The sequence below is a fragment of the Mandrillus leucophaeus genome, unplaced genomic scaffold (assembly GCF_000951045.1).
Source record: "Mandrillus leucophaeus isolate KB7577 unplaced genomic scaffold, Mleu.le_1.0 Scaffold12, whole genome shotgun sequence".
NCBI classification, from domain to species: Eukaryota; Metazoa; Chordata; class Mammalia; order Primates; family Cercopithecidae; genus Mandrillus; species Mandrillus leucophaeus.
Genome location: NW_012100320.1, coordinates 8,394,358 through 8,411,407, shown reverse-complemented (window position 1 = coordinate 8,411,407; position 17,050 = coordinate 8,394,358). Strand labels below are relative to the sequence as shown.

The window sequence follows — 17,050 nt, the reverse complement described above, 5'->3', positions numbered from 1 at the left end:
CTCTCTCCTGGGCCTCAGTGATGCCCTCCCCTACCTGCAGCCCCCACCCCTTCCTGACCGAACGTGGGGCTCCCCCTCTAACCACAAGTGATTAGGCCCCACATGAGAAGCACTGGGCGAATGAGCCATGATTTTAGAGCTAAGCAGGCTTAGGCCTCTCCGGGTTTGTACTGCTGAGCCACAGAATGGACAGGCAAAGGTGGCGTGGTGTGTTCTCGGCGACCCCAGGCATCACATTCCAGGGCAAAGTTTCCAGCCATGTTTGGGCTCTGAAGGGACCATAAGGGCCAGGCCAATGGGCGTCTCTGTGGAAACTGGTGCCTCTAGGCTGAATTTCCCCCATCTCTCTGGCATTTGTTTAAAGAAATGCAAATGTTCTCGCCAACCTGGGCTTGTGCCCTGAGGTGTCTTCCCATTGCAAGAAGGTAATGTCCCTGTCCCACCTCTGCCCAGTCCCTCTCTGCTCCTGCCCCCCAAGGCCAGCTCAGGGCTGGTGGTTTTGTGCATCTTCCTATGTAACACAATTACCCACACACCTGTGCTGAGGGCGCCTGCCAAGCCACAGCACGGTGTCCAGTGCTCAATCGCCCTCGAAATGTGTTTCATCTCTTACCTGTAAAACTTGGACAGCGTGGAGGGCGGGGCCTCCCACCACAAATGAGGCCATCAGCCTCCCACTACCAACGGGTGGGTCTGCCTGGCTGGGCACTCCACGCCCATCAGCCCAGGCACAGCCAGAAAGCTCCTGCAAGTCCAGGGCTGAGCCCACACGCCTCATCCTGTAGCATCCTATCACCCACTCAAAAGTGACCATGACACCATTTCGCTTCTGAGGAACTTGAAACCACAGAGATGAGGAATCTAAGCCTCCCACAGAAACTGAGACCTCCAGCCTCCAGGAATAGTACCCCCTCTCTGTGCTGGAGACTCAGACCCTGTCATGACAAGCAGCCCATATCCTCAGCCTCTGTTTTGAACTCTCCCTAACTGACACCCGGCTGCCCCCAACACACCAGTTCCCCGTTTCCTCTCCCACGCCCCCACAGACCCTGGGATTGCCTTTCCCAAAACATTTGCCCTCCCTTTCCTTGTCAAAGTGCCATCCTCTCTGAATCCATGTCCGTAGACTTTACCTCTCACCACTGCCCCAACGGGTTGCACCTCACATTCATCACAGACTTAACTGACACATCTGCCCTGTCTTCCTCCCCACCCCCATCCTACCATCAGTTTTAGTGACTTCAACATCCACTTTGCAGATCCACCCAACACTGGGGCCTCTCACTTCCTCTACCAGAATGGTCCAACCATTTGTCACCCTCCTCCCCACCTACTCCCACGGGCATCACATTTGGTACCATCATGAAAACGGCACCATCCACACAATCTCCACTTCAAGCATCCCACCGGGCGACCACCTGTCATCCTTGCAGATGACAAGCGATCCCTCTGCCTCGCCAAGCCCTCCCACCCCTCACCCTCCTCTGTCACCACCATCAGCCCTCTGCCATCACATCCATCTTTCATCTTCTTTTCTCCCCTTACTTCTTCATACTTAAAGATCATGCTCAACCTGGGTTAAATCCAACTACCCACCTACTCAATGCCTGCGCCCACACAGCAAAATAAAGGTAGAGAAAACACAAACTGGCTTCCTCTAAATTCATAGCCTGCAATCTCAACTGGGCGCTAGTGTTGTTCCACAGCACTGCTACAGTGTCTTGCACTTCGCTATTCTCCAGAGCAACTGTCTCAGCCTTTCCCCTCTCCGCACACCTCTCACTACCCCCAGCCTCGCTTGCCTCATGCTTTGCTCAGGAAATAGCATCAATCAGAAAAGTCATCTTCCCATCGTGAAACCTGGCAGCCTCCCGCCTGCTCCTGTGGATGAAGGCCACTGCTCTGCCCAAGGCCATTCCCTCCATGTGGGTCTTGGATCCCACTTCTGTCATCTGAACCATAGATACCTCCTCTTTCTGCACATCACCTCCTCTTTCTCCATTAGGTCATCCATAGCAGGTTGCCCCAGGATCTCCCATGATAAATGAACAGCTCCATGGGGCTCCACTTCTCTCTCCAGCTTCCATCTCAATGTTCTGCTCCCCTTCACTGCAAAAAAGTGTTTAAAAAATCGTCTGCACCTCCTGCCTCCACTTTCTTAGTGGGCATTCTGTCCCCATGGCTTAGCTGACTCAGCCTTCATCATGTCACCACTGACCCCTAAGTGTCCAGTTCACTTTCTTTTCCTTTCACTTGGCCTTTCAGCAGTGATTGATTCAGGAGCTCTTCCCACTTCCTATAATGCTTTGTACTTGGCCCCCACTGCTCCTTCTCCTGGCGTTCTTCCTACTCCCTGTCTACTTCTCAGTCTGTTTGGCCAACTCTGCCCCATGTCCCAGCGTCTATGTGCAGGATAATCTCAGGGTGAATCCCTGGGCCTCTTTCTTTTCTTCTTTCCCAATGATCCCAAGATAACTTCATCCCATCCAATTGCATCAAATACCAGGTCTCTGTCATTGACTCCACGCCTCCATCTCCAGTCCTGGCCGCCTCTTGGAACTCCGAGGGTGTGTATTCAACTGCAGGAGAATGACTAGGAGCCATCTCAAAATTATACATATGGTTAAAATCAAACTCAGCTTTTCCTGCAAACTTGCTCCTCCTCCTTGCTCCCTAGACTTCCCACCTCTGTCAACGACACCACCACCCACTCAGGTACTTAAGCAAAATATCCCAGAGTTAGCTCGAAATCTCCTCCTCATCCCCCACACCCAAGCGATCAGCAAGTCCCTGACCATCCCACCCCCAACACACGTCCCATTCTGTCCACATTCCTCCTTCTCCCCACAGCCATCCCAATCTGGGCCAGCACTGCCTCACTGCTGGACTAAAGTCTCTCTCCTGGGCCTCAGTGACGCCCTCCCCTACCTGCAGCCCCCACCCCTTCCTGACCGAACGTGGGGCTCCGTCTCTAACCACAAGTGATTAGGCCCCACATTAGAAGCACTGGGTGAGTGAGCCATGATTTTAGAGCTAAGCAGCCTTAGGCCTCTCCGGGTGTATACTGCTCATCTGCAAAATGGATAGGCAAAGGTGGCATGGTGTGTTCTCAGTGACCCCAGGCATCACATTTCTGGGCAAAGTTTCCAGCAATGTTTGGGCTCTGAAGGGACCATAAGGGCCAGGCCAATGGGCATCTCTACAGAAACTGGTGCCTCTAGGCTGAAGGAGGGTGGACCCCCCAGGCCAGGCCCCTGCCTTCACTCTTGCCCTCCGAATGCACTCACCACGAGCCAGCCAGGGGTCAGCTTTGTACAGTGGAAATCAGGCCATGCCACTTTCCTGCTTAAAACCCTCCAGTGGCTTCCACCACCTTTTGAATGGAATGGAAACTTCTCATCCCACACAGGGCCCCCAGCGCCTACTCCCCTCCTGCTCCACCATCCATGTTGTGGTTTCTTCCCTCCTGCTCACAGGGCAGCATTCCAGACAGGAAGACTGGGAAGGGAAAAGGGCAAAGTGGGACCTGCCGAGAAGTTTGTCCGTTTTCATCACAATAGTAATAACTTCTCTGGGATCCCTATCCAGGAGACATCTGCTTATAGCTCACTGGTGAGACCACATCACATGGACACCCATGGCTTTAGGAGAATTTGGGAAATAGAGTTTATTTGTTCGTTCATTTTAGAGAGGGGATCTCTCTCTGTTGCCCAGTTTGGAGTGCAGTGGCACAATCATAGCTCACTGCAGTCTTGAACTCCTGGGCTTGATCTATTCTCCTGCCTCAGCCTTCTCAATAGATGGGACTACAGGCATGCACCACCACACCTGGCTAATTATTTTAAATTTTTCATGGAGACAGTGTCTCGCTATGTTGCCCAGGCTGGTCTCAAATCCCTGGTCTCAAGCAATTCTCTTGCTTGGCCTCCCAAAGCTCTGGATTATTGTTTATTTTTTTAAGAGCTGCCTGTTGCTGCCCTGAATAAAACTGGAGTCACCTAGCAAGGCAGAAATGGAGAACAGAGTGACTGCTCCACCAGTGCCATCCAGACAGACTGAAAATTCCATGAGGTGGGGCCATGTCTTCTCTTCTGGGTCAGGCTCAGATTTTGGAATCCTGTGTTCAGTAAACAGCTACTGAGGAGCTTTTCCTTGCCAACCCCCTTGCACGGCCCAGCATTAAAGAGATGAACCAGACACCTTTCTTACCCTGTAGAGGCTAAGGCTGGGAGAGAGGCTGCCCAACAAACTGTGGCATGTCAGGCTCTGCACAGGTGGACACAGAAGGAGCCCTAAAGGCACAGAAATGCATCCTGCATCCTCCCAGATCCATGCATCCTTCTTAAGAGAGAGGAGGCAGCTCCACAGAGAGGGGCCTTGATGTGTAAGCAGGAAACAGAGAAGGCAGGAGGAACAATACGGTGATGAGGGTGGCATGGCCCAAGGCGTGAAGATACGCACACGCACGCCCTGTTCGGGAACTCATGAGCAGTGGGACAGAGTTACAGCCTAAGAGGAGGAGAGGTGAGGAGGGGAGGGCAGCTCAGGTAGGAGAGAAGAAAACCCAACTGTGAAGGGCCTCAGAGGTCACACCAAGAAGTTGACATTTTCCTGTAGCAGTCATCAAAGGGTTGTCAGCTGAACAGCAATAAGATCAGATTTGTGAGCTTTTCTGTTTTTGCTTTGTTTTGTTTTGTTTTTGAGGCAGGGTCTCGCTGTGTCACCCAAGCTGGAATGCAGTGTCACAATCACAGCTCACTGCAACCTCAACAATCCAGGCTCAAGCAATCCTCCCACCTCAGCTTCCCAATCCTCCCACCTCAGCTAGGACTACAGGCACATGCCACCGTGCCCAGCTAATTTTTTTCTATCTTTTGTAAAGATGGAGTCTCACTATGTTGTTCAGGCTGGAAGATTTGGGTTTTAGAAAGGACATTCTGGCAGCAATGAGTGAAGTGGGTCAAGAGATGAAGGCAGGGCCACCACGTAGGAGGACAATAAAGCAATCCTGGTGAGAAATCATGAAGGCCTGAATTAATGGAGAGGGAGAAGAGATGGATCCTGAAGGCAGAGTGAGAGAGTACAGAACCACCAGGAAAGATCAGGCACTGGCCTTTCCCTCTCCTTGGAGCTCTACCCCCGCCCCCGAGTCCTACCTCTTCTATGCTTCTCTGTCAACAGGTTCTTTTTCGTTATGCAACGGACCAGACTGAGTGACGCTACATTTTTTGGGTGACTATCTCTCTCCTCTCCGGCTGTGAGGCCAGAGCATGTCTGATTTCTCATCACTGCACCCAGTTCCAGTTCCAGCACCCTGCCCGTCATTGCTGATGCATGGTAGAAACACAGTGCACGTTCACAGGAAGGATGAACCATGCAATGGCGATGATGCAGCAGGAGAAGGGGTAAATGCCATTCTCAGAGCTCAGATTGTATCCTACAGGGGCCAGGAAGACATAGGGAGTTTTAAGTATAGAGGGACATGGTCAGCCCTGTGTTTGAGATTAATCCATCTGGCAGCTGTGGAAGATGTATTTGAATAGGGCAAGACTAGAGAAAGGGGGACCAGTCCACAGCTGGTTCTAACACTCCAGGCAAGGGAGGACGAGACCTGAATTTGGAGAGAGGAAAAGGAATAGAAAAGAAGAATCCGCCTGAGAAGTAGCAAGGAGGTGGGACTGGTGAGGTCTGATGATAAACTAGAGGACGGCCAATTGATTGGTGGCTTAGGCAACCGAGTCTGTGATGTCATTTGCTGAGATTGGGCAGTGGGTCGGGGGAGGTGCCATAATGAGCTCCACTTGGGACATGTTGAGGCTAAGATAACTGTGGAGCATTCTAGAGAGAAATGCAATAGGCTGTATATGTGAGACTGAAGGTCAGGGTGGAGCCTAAGACTAGAGGTAGAGACTTGGAAGTCATCGGCTTCGAGAGGCAGTGACTACAGTGACATAGAAGACCGGGAGTCACCTGGAAAGGCGCTGTCAAGTGAGAAAAACAGTAACTCAAGGAGAGCTATTAAAAGTGCCCACATTTGAGGGTCTGCAGAGGGACAGGACCCTTCGAAGAGACAGAGGAGAAAAAGAAACAGGGGGAAACCAGGACAGAGTGGTGGTGTCCCAGGTGCCGGTGAAGAAGTTCAGGAAGGATGAATGGTCAACAGGTTCAAAATCAGTAGCAAGTAAGAGACTTAAAGGTCTCTGCTGGATTTGGCAACATGAAGGTCGCTGGTGACCTTTGCCAAAACAGTTTCCATGATGCTGGGAGTGGAGTCATGTTGCTTCAGGCTGAGGAATATGTCAAGGAGTAAGCAAGTAGAGGCAGCTCAGTTAGTTAATGGCTTTGTTACAGCTGATATTCCACCTTCTTCCAAAAAAGAGCCATTGCCCAACTGTATTACAAAGATCAAATAACAACATAGTTAAAGAACCTAGAACAGTGCCAGGCATACAGTGTTACCCAACACACGTTAGGTATATTTACTTCTTCTTTTTTTTTTTTTTTTTTTTTTTGACAGTCTTTCTCTGTCACCCAGGCTGGAGTGCAGTGTGTAATCTTGGCTCACTGCAACCTCCATTTCCTGGGTTCAAGCGATTCTTCTGCCTCAGCCTCCCAAGTAGCTGGGGTTACAGGCGCCCACCACCACACCCAACTAAATTTTATAGTTTTAGTAGAGATGGGGTTTCACCATCTTGGCCAGGCTGATCTCAAACTCCTCACCTCATGATCCACCCGCCTCAGCCTCCCAAAGTGCTGGGATTACAGGCGTGAGCCACTGCACCTGGCCAGGTATATTTGCTTCTTATATTAATAGGCATATATCCAATAAAGCTGTTAAAATAGAAAATTAAAAACCATGTACAGATATAGACTTGAAAGAATTCAACGTTGGGATTCGAACACCCATATTCCCAGCAGAATTATTCACAATAGCAAAGAGGTGAAAGTAACCCAGATGTCTATTGATGGATCAATGGATAAAGAAAATGTGGTATGTACATACAATGAAATATTACTTAGCCTTTTAAAAGAAAAGAGGGGCCAGGCACGGTGGCTCATGCCTGTAATCCCAGCACTTTGGAAGGCCAAGGTGGGTGGACCACTTGAAGTCAGGAATTCGAGACCAGCCTGGTCAACTCCTGAAACCCCATCTCTACTAAAATTACAAAAAATAAATTAGCCGAGAGTGGTGGCGCGTGCCTGTAATCCCAGCTACTCACGTGGCTGAGGCGGGAGAACTGCTCAAGCCCGGGGCAGGCGGGAGGTTGTAGTGAGCTGAGATCACATCATCGCACTCCATCCTGGGTGACAGAGTGAGACTGTGTCTCAAATAAATAAATAAAAAGAAAGGAATTCTGGTACATGCTACAACATGGTGAACCTTAAGGATGTTATGCTAAGTGTAATTAGCTAGTCACAAAAGGACAAACACTGTAGGGTTCCACGTACAGAGGTGCCTAGAGAAGTCAAATTCACAGAGACAGAAAGTAGAATGGTGATTACCAGGGGCTGAGGGGAGGAGGTAATGGGAAATTATTGTTTAATAGGTATAGAGTTTCAGTTTGGGAAGATAAAAAAAAGTTCTGAAGATGGATGGTGGTGACACTGCACAGCAATAGAAATGCATTTAACATTGCTGAACTATACACTTAAAATAGTTTTAAAAAAGCTTTATGCTATGTATATTTTACCACAATAAAAAAAATAGACATACACAAAGAAAAAGAAAAATTATATATTATAATGTGGGCTAATACAATCGCTAGAATGAAGCACTTCATTTTGTCTGAGCTTTCTGGGAGTGGTGGCAGGCATCTGTAATCCCAGCTACTTGGGAGGTTGAGGCAGAGGCAGGAGAATCCCTTGAACCCGGGAGGCAGAGGTTGCAGTGAACCGAGATCGTGCCATTGCACTCCAGCTTGGCAACAGAGCGAGACTCTGTCTCAAAAAAATAAAATAAAATAAATAGGTTTTACGCTATGCATATTTTACCACAATAAAAAATTGACATGTACAAAGAAAAAGAAAAATATATATTACAATGTGGCTAACACAGTGGCTAGGATGGAGCACTTCATTTTGTCTGCTCTTTCTGGTAATCAAGCTATGAAGGTAAATGTTTGAGTTTGGATGTTTAACAAAAGGAAAAATATTGTTGTTTCCAGAGATCTCAGTGTCCAGCCCATCCCCAACCCTGGCCAGGACTCAATTATAGCAGGCATTTGCCTTAATGATCCTTATACAAGAGGGACTGGATAGCATGCCGGACAATGCAAAAATCAACAGTTGTCTCACAGACTGCAAAGGCACATTCATGACATAACCATTTGTGGTGGTGGTCCTGGAAGGAATGTGAAAGAAAATCAATGAAACCTAACTTGAGAGCCTTTCTGGTGGGAAAATGAGGTCTCGAGATAAAGATTTCCAGGAGGGAACTTGGAATTCCCAAAACACATATTCACTTAGTGGTGCCTGTAGGGTTTCCCAAGAGAGGTGTCCTACAGATGGGGCTAAAGATGAGGGTCTGGATGTCATCAGCACAGAGATGGTCACTGTAGCCAGAGGTGAGAGCGTAGAGCCCCACGGGGTGCTGCTTCATAGACATCCCCATTTCCCAGGGCCCACCCGAGGACTGCAGAGCAGGCAGTAGCTAGGTATTTTTAATGGCCATGCAGGAGTGAGAACTCACATCTTTTGACTCACTGTCAAGTATACTGACCATTGTCCTGGGCACTTCTCTGTTCAGGAGAAAGAACACAGTGCTGGTCATCGGGAGGCCTGGTGGGAATCTCATGGACACCACCTCTAGCTTTGTGGCTTTGGATAAGTTACACAGTCTCTTGCAAACTCAGGTTCTTCATCTACGGACAGTAATAACAATTTAACAGTTCCTTCCCTGCTCTCCTTCCAAGGTTATCGGGAGCAGAAGGGTAGCTTGAGAGGACTTTAGCCTGTGCCCACCTCCTGTCTCCCTTACAATTTCAAACAGACATCAGTCCAAGTGCAAACACTGGACTCACTGTATAAGAGCTGCTCCAGAAAGCCCCCAGCCTCCTTTCCTATTCGCTGACCTCAGATCCACTAGTGGATATTCTCAACCTGCCCCTTGCTGCGAGATCAATTATGATGAACCATGTGATAGCAGAATGCCACCTTCAAACTGCTGACACACGTGGGCGATTGTCACTCTGTGCCTCAGAGTCTGTTCCAGCTCTCAGGGCAACAGCGATGTCCTTTGCCAAGCCAGGAAACTTGAGAGGATGTTGTCTATAGTTCAAATATGCTGCATTTGATGAACCTATGGGTATTTCAGGTGAAAAGACCTTGGTGGTAGTTGCACGTGGAGGCCTAAAATCCCCAGTAGGTCTAGGAAAGAGAGAGATTTGATAAGCAACAATATAGAGGTGGAAATGGAAGCCATCAGTGGGACCCTTTCCAAAGAAGTTTGAAAATAAAAGTGCAAATGATTTTAATAATAAGATAGCTATTGGGCATCAAGAAGGAGCTGGGGGAAAATTCAGACTTGGAGTTTTCTATGAAAGCTAGAATTGGCACCACACCCAGTCACCCAAGCCCGGCCTGGGTTGCACCCTCTCCACGCGTGGTTCAGGGTGCTTGACATAGGAGAGTCTGCAGAGAGCAGCCTTGCATTAGATTGGAGGGACTTGCTGGCCAGACTCTTTCAGACACATTGTCTCTTAAAACCTCAGCCTGGATGGCTATGCTCAGCAATCATGTGTTTAAAAAGCAATAAGACTAAATGCTTTCCCGTTTCCCCTTTGAGAGACCATGTATGATAAATGATAGGCAATTTCATGGTTGGAGTTTCAATTTCCGAAAATATTAGTGCTATTCCCCAAGCTCCACTTCCAAGATAAATTCTTTTTGGCAGCCTCCTCCGTTGTCTCCTAATTCCCTGATTCTGAATATATTTGGAGGTTTGGTGCAAATTTCATCAGCTCAGTCCCAGCATCTACCTGTCTGGTCTGCTTTGGAAAGGGTGTCACCCACCTTCTACTCTTTCAGGTTCTTTTTATATTTGTTACAAGTCCATGGTTATTTATTAGGTACCTGCTGTGTGCTGCCACCTCCACGCAAAGTATTATGGTGGGTGTAGGGAGCTATAATCAATCATTCAATCAACAAATATTTGTCATGCATCCAGGCCCTTCAAGCTCAAAACCACAATTCTACAGAGCCTCTCTAATACTTCCTGCTTGCTTCACACTGTCTCCATTTCACAATAGGGAGAACTGAGGTTCAGAGCTAACCTAGTAACATCAGAGTGGACTAGAGTGATCAGTGGCAAAGTAGAAGAGGGTGAACATTGTGTGGGCACCTATAATAGGTCAGGCGCTGGGTTGAATGCTGGTCAACCCTCTGCACTGGAGTCTAAGCTATTTATCTTCACAAAACTCAAGGTAGGTGTTATTATGACCATTTTACAGATGTGGGAACCAAGGCTCAAAAAGGCTAAGCAGTCTGCACACGAATTCCCATTCCACTGGACAACACTGCCTCTCCTGATGTCCTGATGGCAGCAGACTAGATGGTGTCCCAACAGTCATTTCCAAACCATGGAAGTGTCCTTCTTTGAAAACATCAAAGCACCAAGTCAACCACAGAAAGAGAAAAGCCTACCTTTGCACTTCAATCCCCCATTACTTCGTACTCTCTGCCTGCCCTAGCCCCAGCCTCCTGCTTAAATTTCCCATGCTGAAGTCCTCGGTGCATCACCCACACTCCAGGACCCATTCCCTGCTTCCTCTCATGCCATTGCCTCCTCATCCTAACCAAGCACGCCCCATCACAGGTCAGCGAAGACCCCGATGTCAATCTCTCCCCTCTTGCCATTTGCTCACCATTTGGAGGGGTCATCTCAGGCCCAAGATGATGTTTCCTTCTCTCATAATCTCATGGATCCCTCTAAGGAGACTGGGCACAAAGCAGGTATTCCAAAAAGCTTGAAGAAAGTGAAAGTGCCGGGGTGAAATATGCTGGAGAGGGACTAAATGAGATGAAGTCAATGAGAATCAAGCAAATGGTGTGAATTGGGGCTGCTGGATGTGATGGAATAGAAGCAAGAAGAATAGTATGGTACAGATAGGAAGAAGTAGGATGAAAAAAGCAAACTAGAATGGAACAGAATAGGAGAGCATGGAACAGACAAAGCGGATTGAACTAGACTGGAACAGGTTGGAACAGAATAGAACAAGATGGGACAGAATAAAACAGGACAGAGTAGACTAGACCAGGTCAGAACAGAATGGAACAGGACAGAATAGACTAGAACAGGATGCAGCAGAATAGAATAGGATTCAACAGACCACAACAGGCCAGAACAGATATGAACAGGTCTGAACAGAATAGAATGCAATAGGATAACAGGGTTGGAGCCAAATGGTACATAACTGGATGAAATGAAATTCACTTCATTCATTCAATAAATGTTTGTCAAGTGCTACTCTGCACTAGGTAAGGAAAACAGGATAGTCCCTGCCCTCATAGAACACACTGTCTTATAAAAGGAACAAAAAGACATAAGTAATTATTAACACATGTATAGTTAAAAATTATGAGTGTCTATGGAAGAACAAACAGATTGCCATGATCACAAATGATAGGATGGAAGAAATAATAGGATAACAAGGAAGTCAGGAAACTCCAACTAAAAGGATAAGAAGGAGCCAAAGACACTTAAAGAATCAGGGAAGAACATTCTGGGCAGAAGGAACAGCATGTACAGAAGCCCCGAGGCAGGAAAGTGTTTGGCCCATTCAGGGAACAGAAAGAAGTTCAACATGAGCAGAGCCCAAGAAGCAAGAAACAGAGTGACAACAGAGGAGGGGGAGAGGTGGGTAGCGGCCAGATAGCACAGGGCCTGGGAAGTTCATTCTAAGTACGATGAGTAGCCACTAAAGGGAGAAACAGGGGCTGCTGTGTGTTTCATACTTCCTCCTTGGCTGGTGCAGAAGAATGAGTTAGGGCAGGAGACCATTTAGGCACCCACTGCAGACATCTGGGCAGTGATAAAGGTGGCTTGGAGTAGAGTGGCAGTGGTACCAGAGGAAGGAAATGCAGCCAGTTAGAAAAGTGTTCTGAAGATGAACATGGCTGGCAGGATTTGTTAATGTTTTGGACAAAGGACTGGCAGAATGGGAAGTCTGGAGGATCTGCTGGGGGTTGGTGCCTTCATTTCCAGGGATTGGACCAAGGAAAAATGGTTTGGGGAGGAAAATCAAGGATTTCCTTCTGGAGATCCTCAGGTTCAGATACTTGGATGGCATCCAAATGGAGATGTAAAGTAGATTTGGAGATACAAGCCTGGAGCCGGAGATGTGAAATGGGGAGTTGTCAGCAGGTAAATACTCGGCAATGCCTTGGGACTGGATGGTCTTAATCATGCGGCAGTGCAGTGCAGACTGCAGAACTTTCTTGGAATCTTTGGGGTGCTTGTTGAACATGCAAATTTCTGGGCCCCCAGGCTCCCCAAAAACGATGTCTAGAGATAGGGCTAAGGAGTCTATATGTTTGGCAATCACCCCAGGGTGTCTGGATGCTATCTGACATGTGTAGAACACTGGTCTAAGAAAAGATTAGAGGAGGGCAGGGGCCCTATCACTGAGAAATCTGTATATTTGCAGATCAGTGAGGAAAAACCAGCAAAGGAGAAAGAGAGGAAATAGGCAGAGAAGTAAGATGGAAATCAGGAGAGGGTGGTACCTCAGAGGCCAACAGAGTAGGGGCAAATCAGGACTAGGTGATCAACAGAGTCTATCTGCTAAGCGCGATGAGCGCAGGAACCAAGAGATGCAACCACGTGCACGCTTCCAGGGGAATGCTGGGATGAGTCAGAGAGGAGTAAGACAGGACTGAGTGCGACAGAGGAGGACACTCTGGCAACAAAGTCAGGGAGGGGTTGGGGATTCCAGAATGGACAGAAGCAAGGACGTCATCCCAAATCAGTGGAAAACTTGGGAACAGACCCTCAAACATATTTCACATGTGATTTTATTCTGTCTGCTACCAGCTCCCAGAGTTCTCGGGCGGGCCAAAGCGAGCAGGAATGCTGGCAATCAGCATTCCTCTGCACACACCAGGAGGGCTTCCTTTTCCTGCCTTCCTACCTCCCAGCTCAGCATCCTCAGGTGACCCTCTCCTCCACAGAGATCTCACTGCTGCAGTCTTCCCAATGCCCCATCTCCCTCCCCAGGCATGCCCCAGCCTGTGTCTCTCTCCTTCTCTGCCAGAGTAGTTTGCAGGCTGTGGCCAGTATGTATTACCTGTGCATTCAAGCCTTCCCTCCAAAAAGTGAATTGCTAAGGGCGCAATTTTTTGCACACAGCAGGTTGGAGAGGCAAGAGGGCCTTTCAGGTGTGACCCAGATTATCCTGCCCACCCTGTAAGCAGCTGCCTGGGGGCCATGAAGAGCCCTGATTGTCACCGTGGGTAAGGAGATGAGATGAGCATATTTTAAAAGACACATTCAACTTTATACTAGACTTTCATGTTCATAAAATGGAAACCAAAAACCTATTGCTTTCATAATACAAACCTCAAAAAGCAAGCCTGACAACATCTTGTCGGTGGGGCTATCAGAAACAAACAGGGCTTCCCAACTAAGGACAACCCCCCCAGAGGGTCTTTCAGAATCAAAGACGGTGTTTTTCAAAAGGTTAAATAAGACGGAGACAGTGACGGAAGGAAATACCACCCTGCTTCACTCAGACTGGAATTTGATTCTGTTAAAAGTGTGCTTCCCCACTCCCAATGCCCCTCGAGGGGCCACACACACCTTGAAAGGCCTGACGAGTCCCTGCCATCCATCCAGAGCCAAATTCCTGGCAAAGAGCAGCCCAGAGAGATTTCACAGACATCCCCGAACCTCTCAAGAAGAGGCTGTGGCAGCAGAGGGATTTTCCCCAGGAGAGACAGCGCCTGTTTGTTTTCGAGGCAGGAAGGAGCCGGGAACATCTGCTCTGAGAAGCCACTTGAAAGATAATCAGGCAATGATGTTGGCAAAACAGCTGTGTGGCAGGCGGAGAAGGGGGCGGCCGGGAGCTGGGAGGGTAGGAGGGTGGGAGGAGGGAAGCTCAGCTCTGAGCTATGAGCAGCGCCCAACAACACTGCCATGGCCTGAAAAGCCCCTGGAGCCCTGGCCCACACCCAGGGAGGAAGCTTCTCTCCAGGTGAGAGCAGCTCCCACGGGGATCTCGTCCTCATGGAGAAATGCTGGGTCTAGTCTATTGCCTGCAGGCTGCAACTCAAGTCCCGAGATGGGACGGACAATGCTGAATTTTATCTGAGCTCTGTGATTCTGGAAAATAATGATGGTTAAAGAAATCCTTCCACGCCTTTGTGTTCCAGGGAAAGGCTTACTGCAATGAAGCATCCTTTCTTTATAACTTGAATAGGACTCTCAGGTGCCCCCTTGCTTACCCATGACAAGACCAGACTCGGACCCATTAAATTCCCCTTCTTTGTCTCATAAATCGTTAACTGTTTTGCTCCCACTGATTAACTGGAACAAAAGGCACGTTAACCAAACCTGGGTTAAGTTTCTCTCCTTCACCTAGGCCCCTGAATTTTTACCTACCCACAGCATGAGCCAGCAGGCCACCCATCCTAATGCCCTTCCAGAGACAGGCTAGCCTCAGGGTAAAACATTCTCCCATCTACTGTCCCAGGGTCACCCCCTTTCACCTCCCTTCCCCATGCCTGTTCTTTCTAGCCTGGTTTACTCCCTTTTTACACAAGAAAAGCTTCTTTCTATCTTACCTCTGTGATGCCTGCAGATCTCATAGTCAGAACACTTTTTCTATTTCAACAGTTCCTTCCTAAATCTCTCCCTAACAAAGTCTGTTTGTTTATTTATTGATCAGACATGAAGATTCTCTGAAGTCACCTCTTGTAGGACAGCTTGCTCCCAGAGCCTGAGATTCCACCACAAGAGCCACTCTTTGGGATTAAGGGCAGGGAGGAAATCTCAGCAGACTCAGGAATCTGCCTGCTCCTCACCTACGGTACAGAAGAGCAAAGGCTGAATGAACAAGCTGAACTGGGGAGGAGCTCTGCCGAGTGCAGTCGGACAATCTCCAGGACCAGGCAAGCCTGGGGTCCCTCATTTTCCTGCTTCAGCCTCAGAGCAGGGCAGTGGGGATTCCTGGTTGCAGGGTGTCCCTGTGAGCCCTCCAACAGCAAAGATAAACCCCAGCAGGGAGCCAGGGGTCAAGATCCAAGACAGAAAAGCAGCCCACAGCACTGGAAAACTTCTCTTCAATCACAGCTTTGAGAACAGGTACTTTCAGAGTAAACCAAAACAACGAAAACATGAAAGCCTCCTTGGCAAATATCTCCAAGCCAAGGTTCCACTGTCTGTTGTAACCAGCGTGATCTCAGAGGCAGGCCGTAGGGGTGGGAGGACACTGCTCTGCACAGCAGGCCTGGGTCCCAGGGCACTGCCGGTGCCGGTAGCAACACAGTTGGGTCTGAAATGATGACAAGAAATACACTCAGAGGATGGTGCCATGGAGACAGATTGGTCTTATTTGTCATTTCCAAGTCAGCTCACCACCATCATTCTCACACACAGCACTGATTACATTGATTAAATCTGTATGCTTCTAAGTTTGGTTCCCCCCAGAAGTAGACCCTGAGACAAGGATTTGAGGGAAAGTAGTTCGTTTGAGAGGTAACCGCGGGACGCGTCAGACAGGGAGTGTGGACGTGAGAAAGGGAAGAGAAGGAAGCCAATTCAGTGCACGCTAAAGAGCAGATGAGGCCAGGCTCGGTGGCGCACGCCTGTAATCCCAGCACTTTGGGAGGCCAAGGCAGGTGGAAGTAAGATGTTCCACCTGCCTAAGTAAGATGAAGTCAGGAGTTCAAGACCAGTCTGGCCAACATGGCAAAACCCCGTCTCTACTAAAAATACAAAAATTAGCCTCTGTCTCTAAATAAATAAATAAAAGAGCAGATGACTCCTGTGGGCAAAAGGGGTCCACTTGGGAAGTAGCCAGACATTTCCTGCTGGTCCGAATTGACCCCCATGCCCAGGTCCTCATCCAATCTCTCTTCATGGCTGTGTCCCACATTGTAGGAAAGGAAAAGGTCAATTAACGCTCTGGTTTTCAACCTGCATTCTCTGTGGAACCCCAGGACCTCTGAGAAGTACTTCAGAGGGCTACTGGGGGTAGAAGACTAGTGGTCAGGGCTTCAGTCCACACTACCACTTCAACTGGAACAACATTTTTCTACCTAAAATTTTGGGCTTCCACTTACAAGATTTGTTGAACTGCTCAGCAGATTAAAAGTAAAGGCCAGATCTACTTCTGCTTCCAGCAAGATGGAGTAGATGTTCTTTTCTCTATTCCTCCTCCTATGTACAACTAGAAGCCCTCGATATTATATTCAAAATAAATATAAGAAGACTCTTGCAAGGTGGATAGAAAGCAGGTAGGCTAGGGACCTTAAGACTCAAAGAACTGCATAATGATGAGTTCTTTGGATTTTCTTTGTGCATGACACATCCTAGACTTAGAGCTAAAGAAGCCAACACCCTAGAAACTCCAACTGGTGCAGATAAGAAAAGTTCCAAATAAAGCCTACTCTCTCTAGCCAAAGGACAAGTAAAGGGGCAGCCTAGTGAGACAGAAAACATTCAAGTGAGAACTGCTTCACTCTAGAAAAACATCATGGCCCCACCGTCTCCCATGCCAGCGAAGGTCAAGTGGGGAGCCTGACTTCTATCCCACTTGGCAGTAAGGAGGCATTCCATCCCACTGAGGTGGTGTTAGGGGAGGCCTAGTGAAGAGTCAAGATTTTTACCATGGCTCAGTAGTAACAAGGTCACCCACACCTCATTATCAGTGGAGGCTGCTGGAGCTCCCATTCCTACCCAGCACAATGACGAATCCCTTTTCACATATCAATGAGGACTGTGTGGAGAACCTGGACTCCTACACCTTGCAGGGACAAAGCAGTAGTCTCCCCGCTGTTCAATCCCCACCCAGCTAAAGCAATGTTAAAAAAAAAAAAAAAAAAAAAAAAAAAA

The 17,050-nt window shown here is 48.4% G+C and overlaps 1 long non-coding RNA gene across 1 annotated transcript in view; it reads right to left on the bottom strand.

Moving 5' to 3' along the window:
• Window positions 1–17,050, bottom strand: part of LOC105531145 — a 113,069-nt gene that overhangs the window by 33,019 nt on the left and 63,000 nt on the right. Inside the window, exon 2 of the long non-coding RNA XR_001004747.1 lies at window positions 1,988–1,996. This is a non-coding gene — a long non-coding RNA (uncharacterized LOC105531145). The remainder of the gene's footprint in view (window positions 1–1,987; window positions 1,997–17,050) is intronic.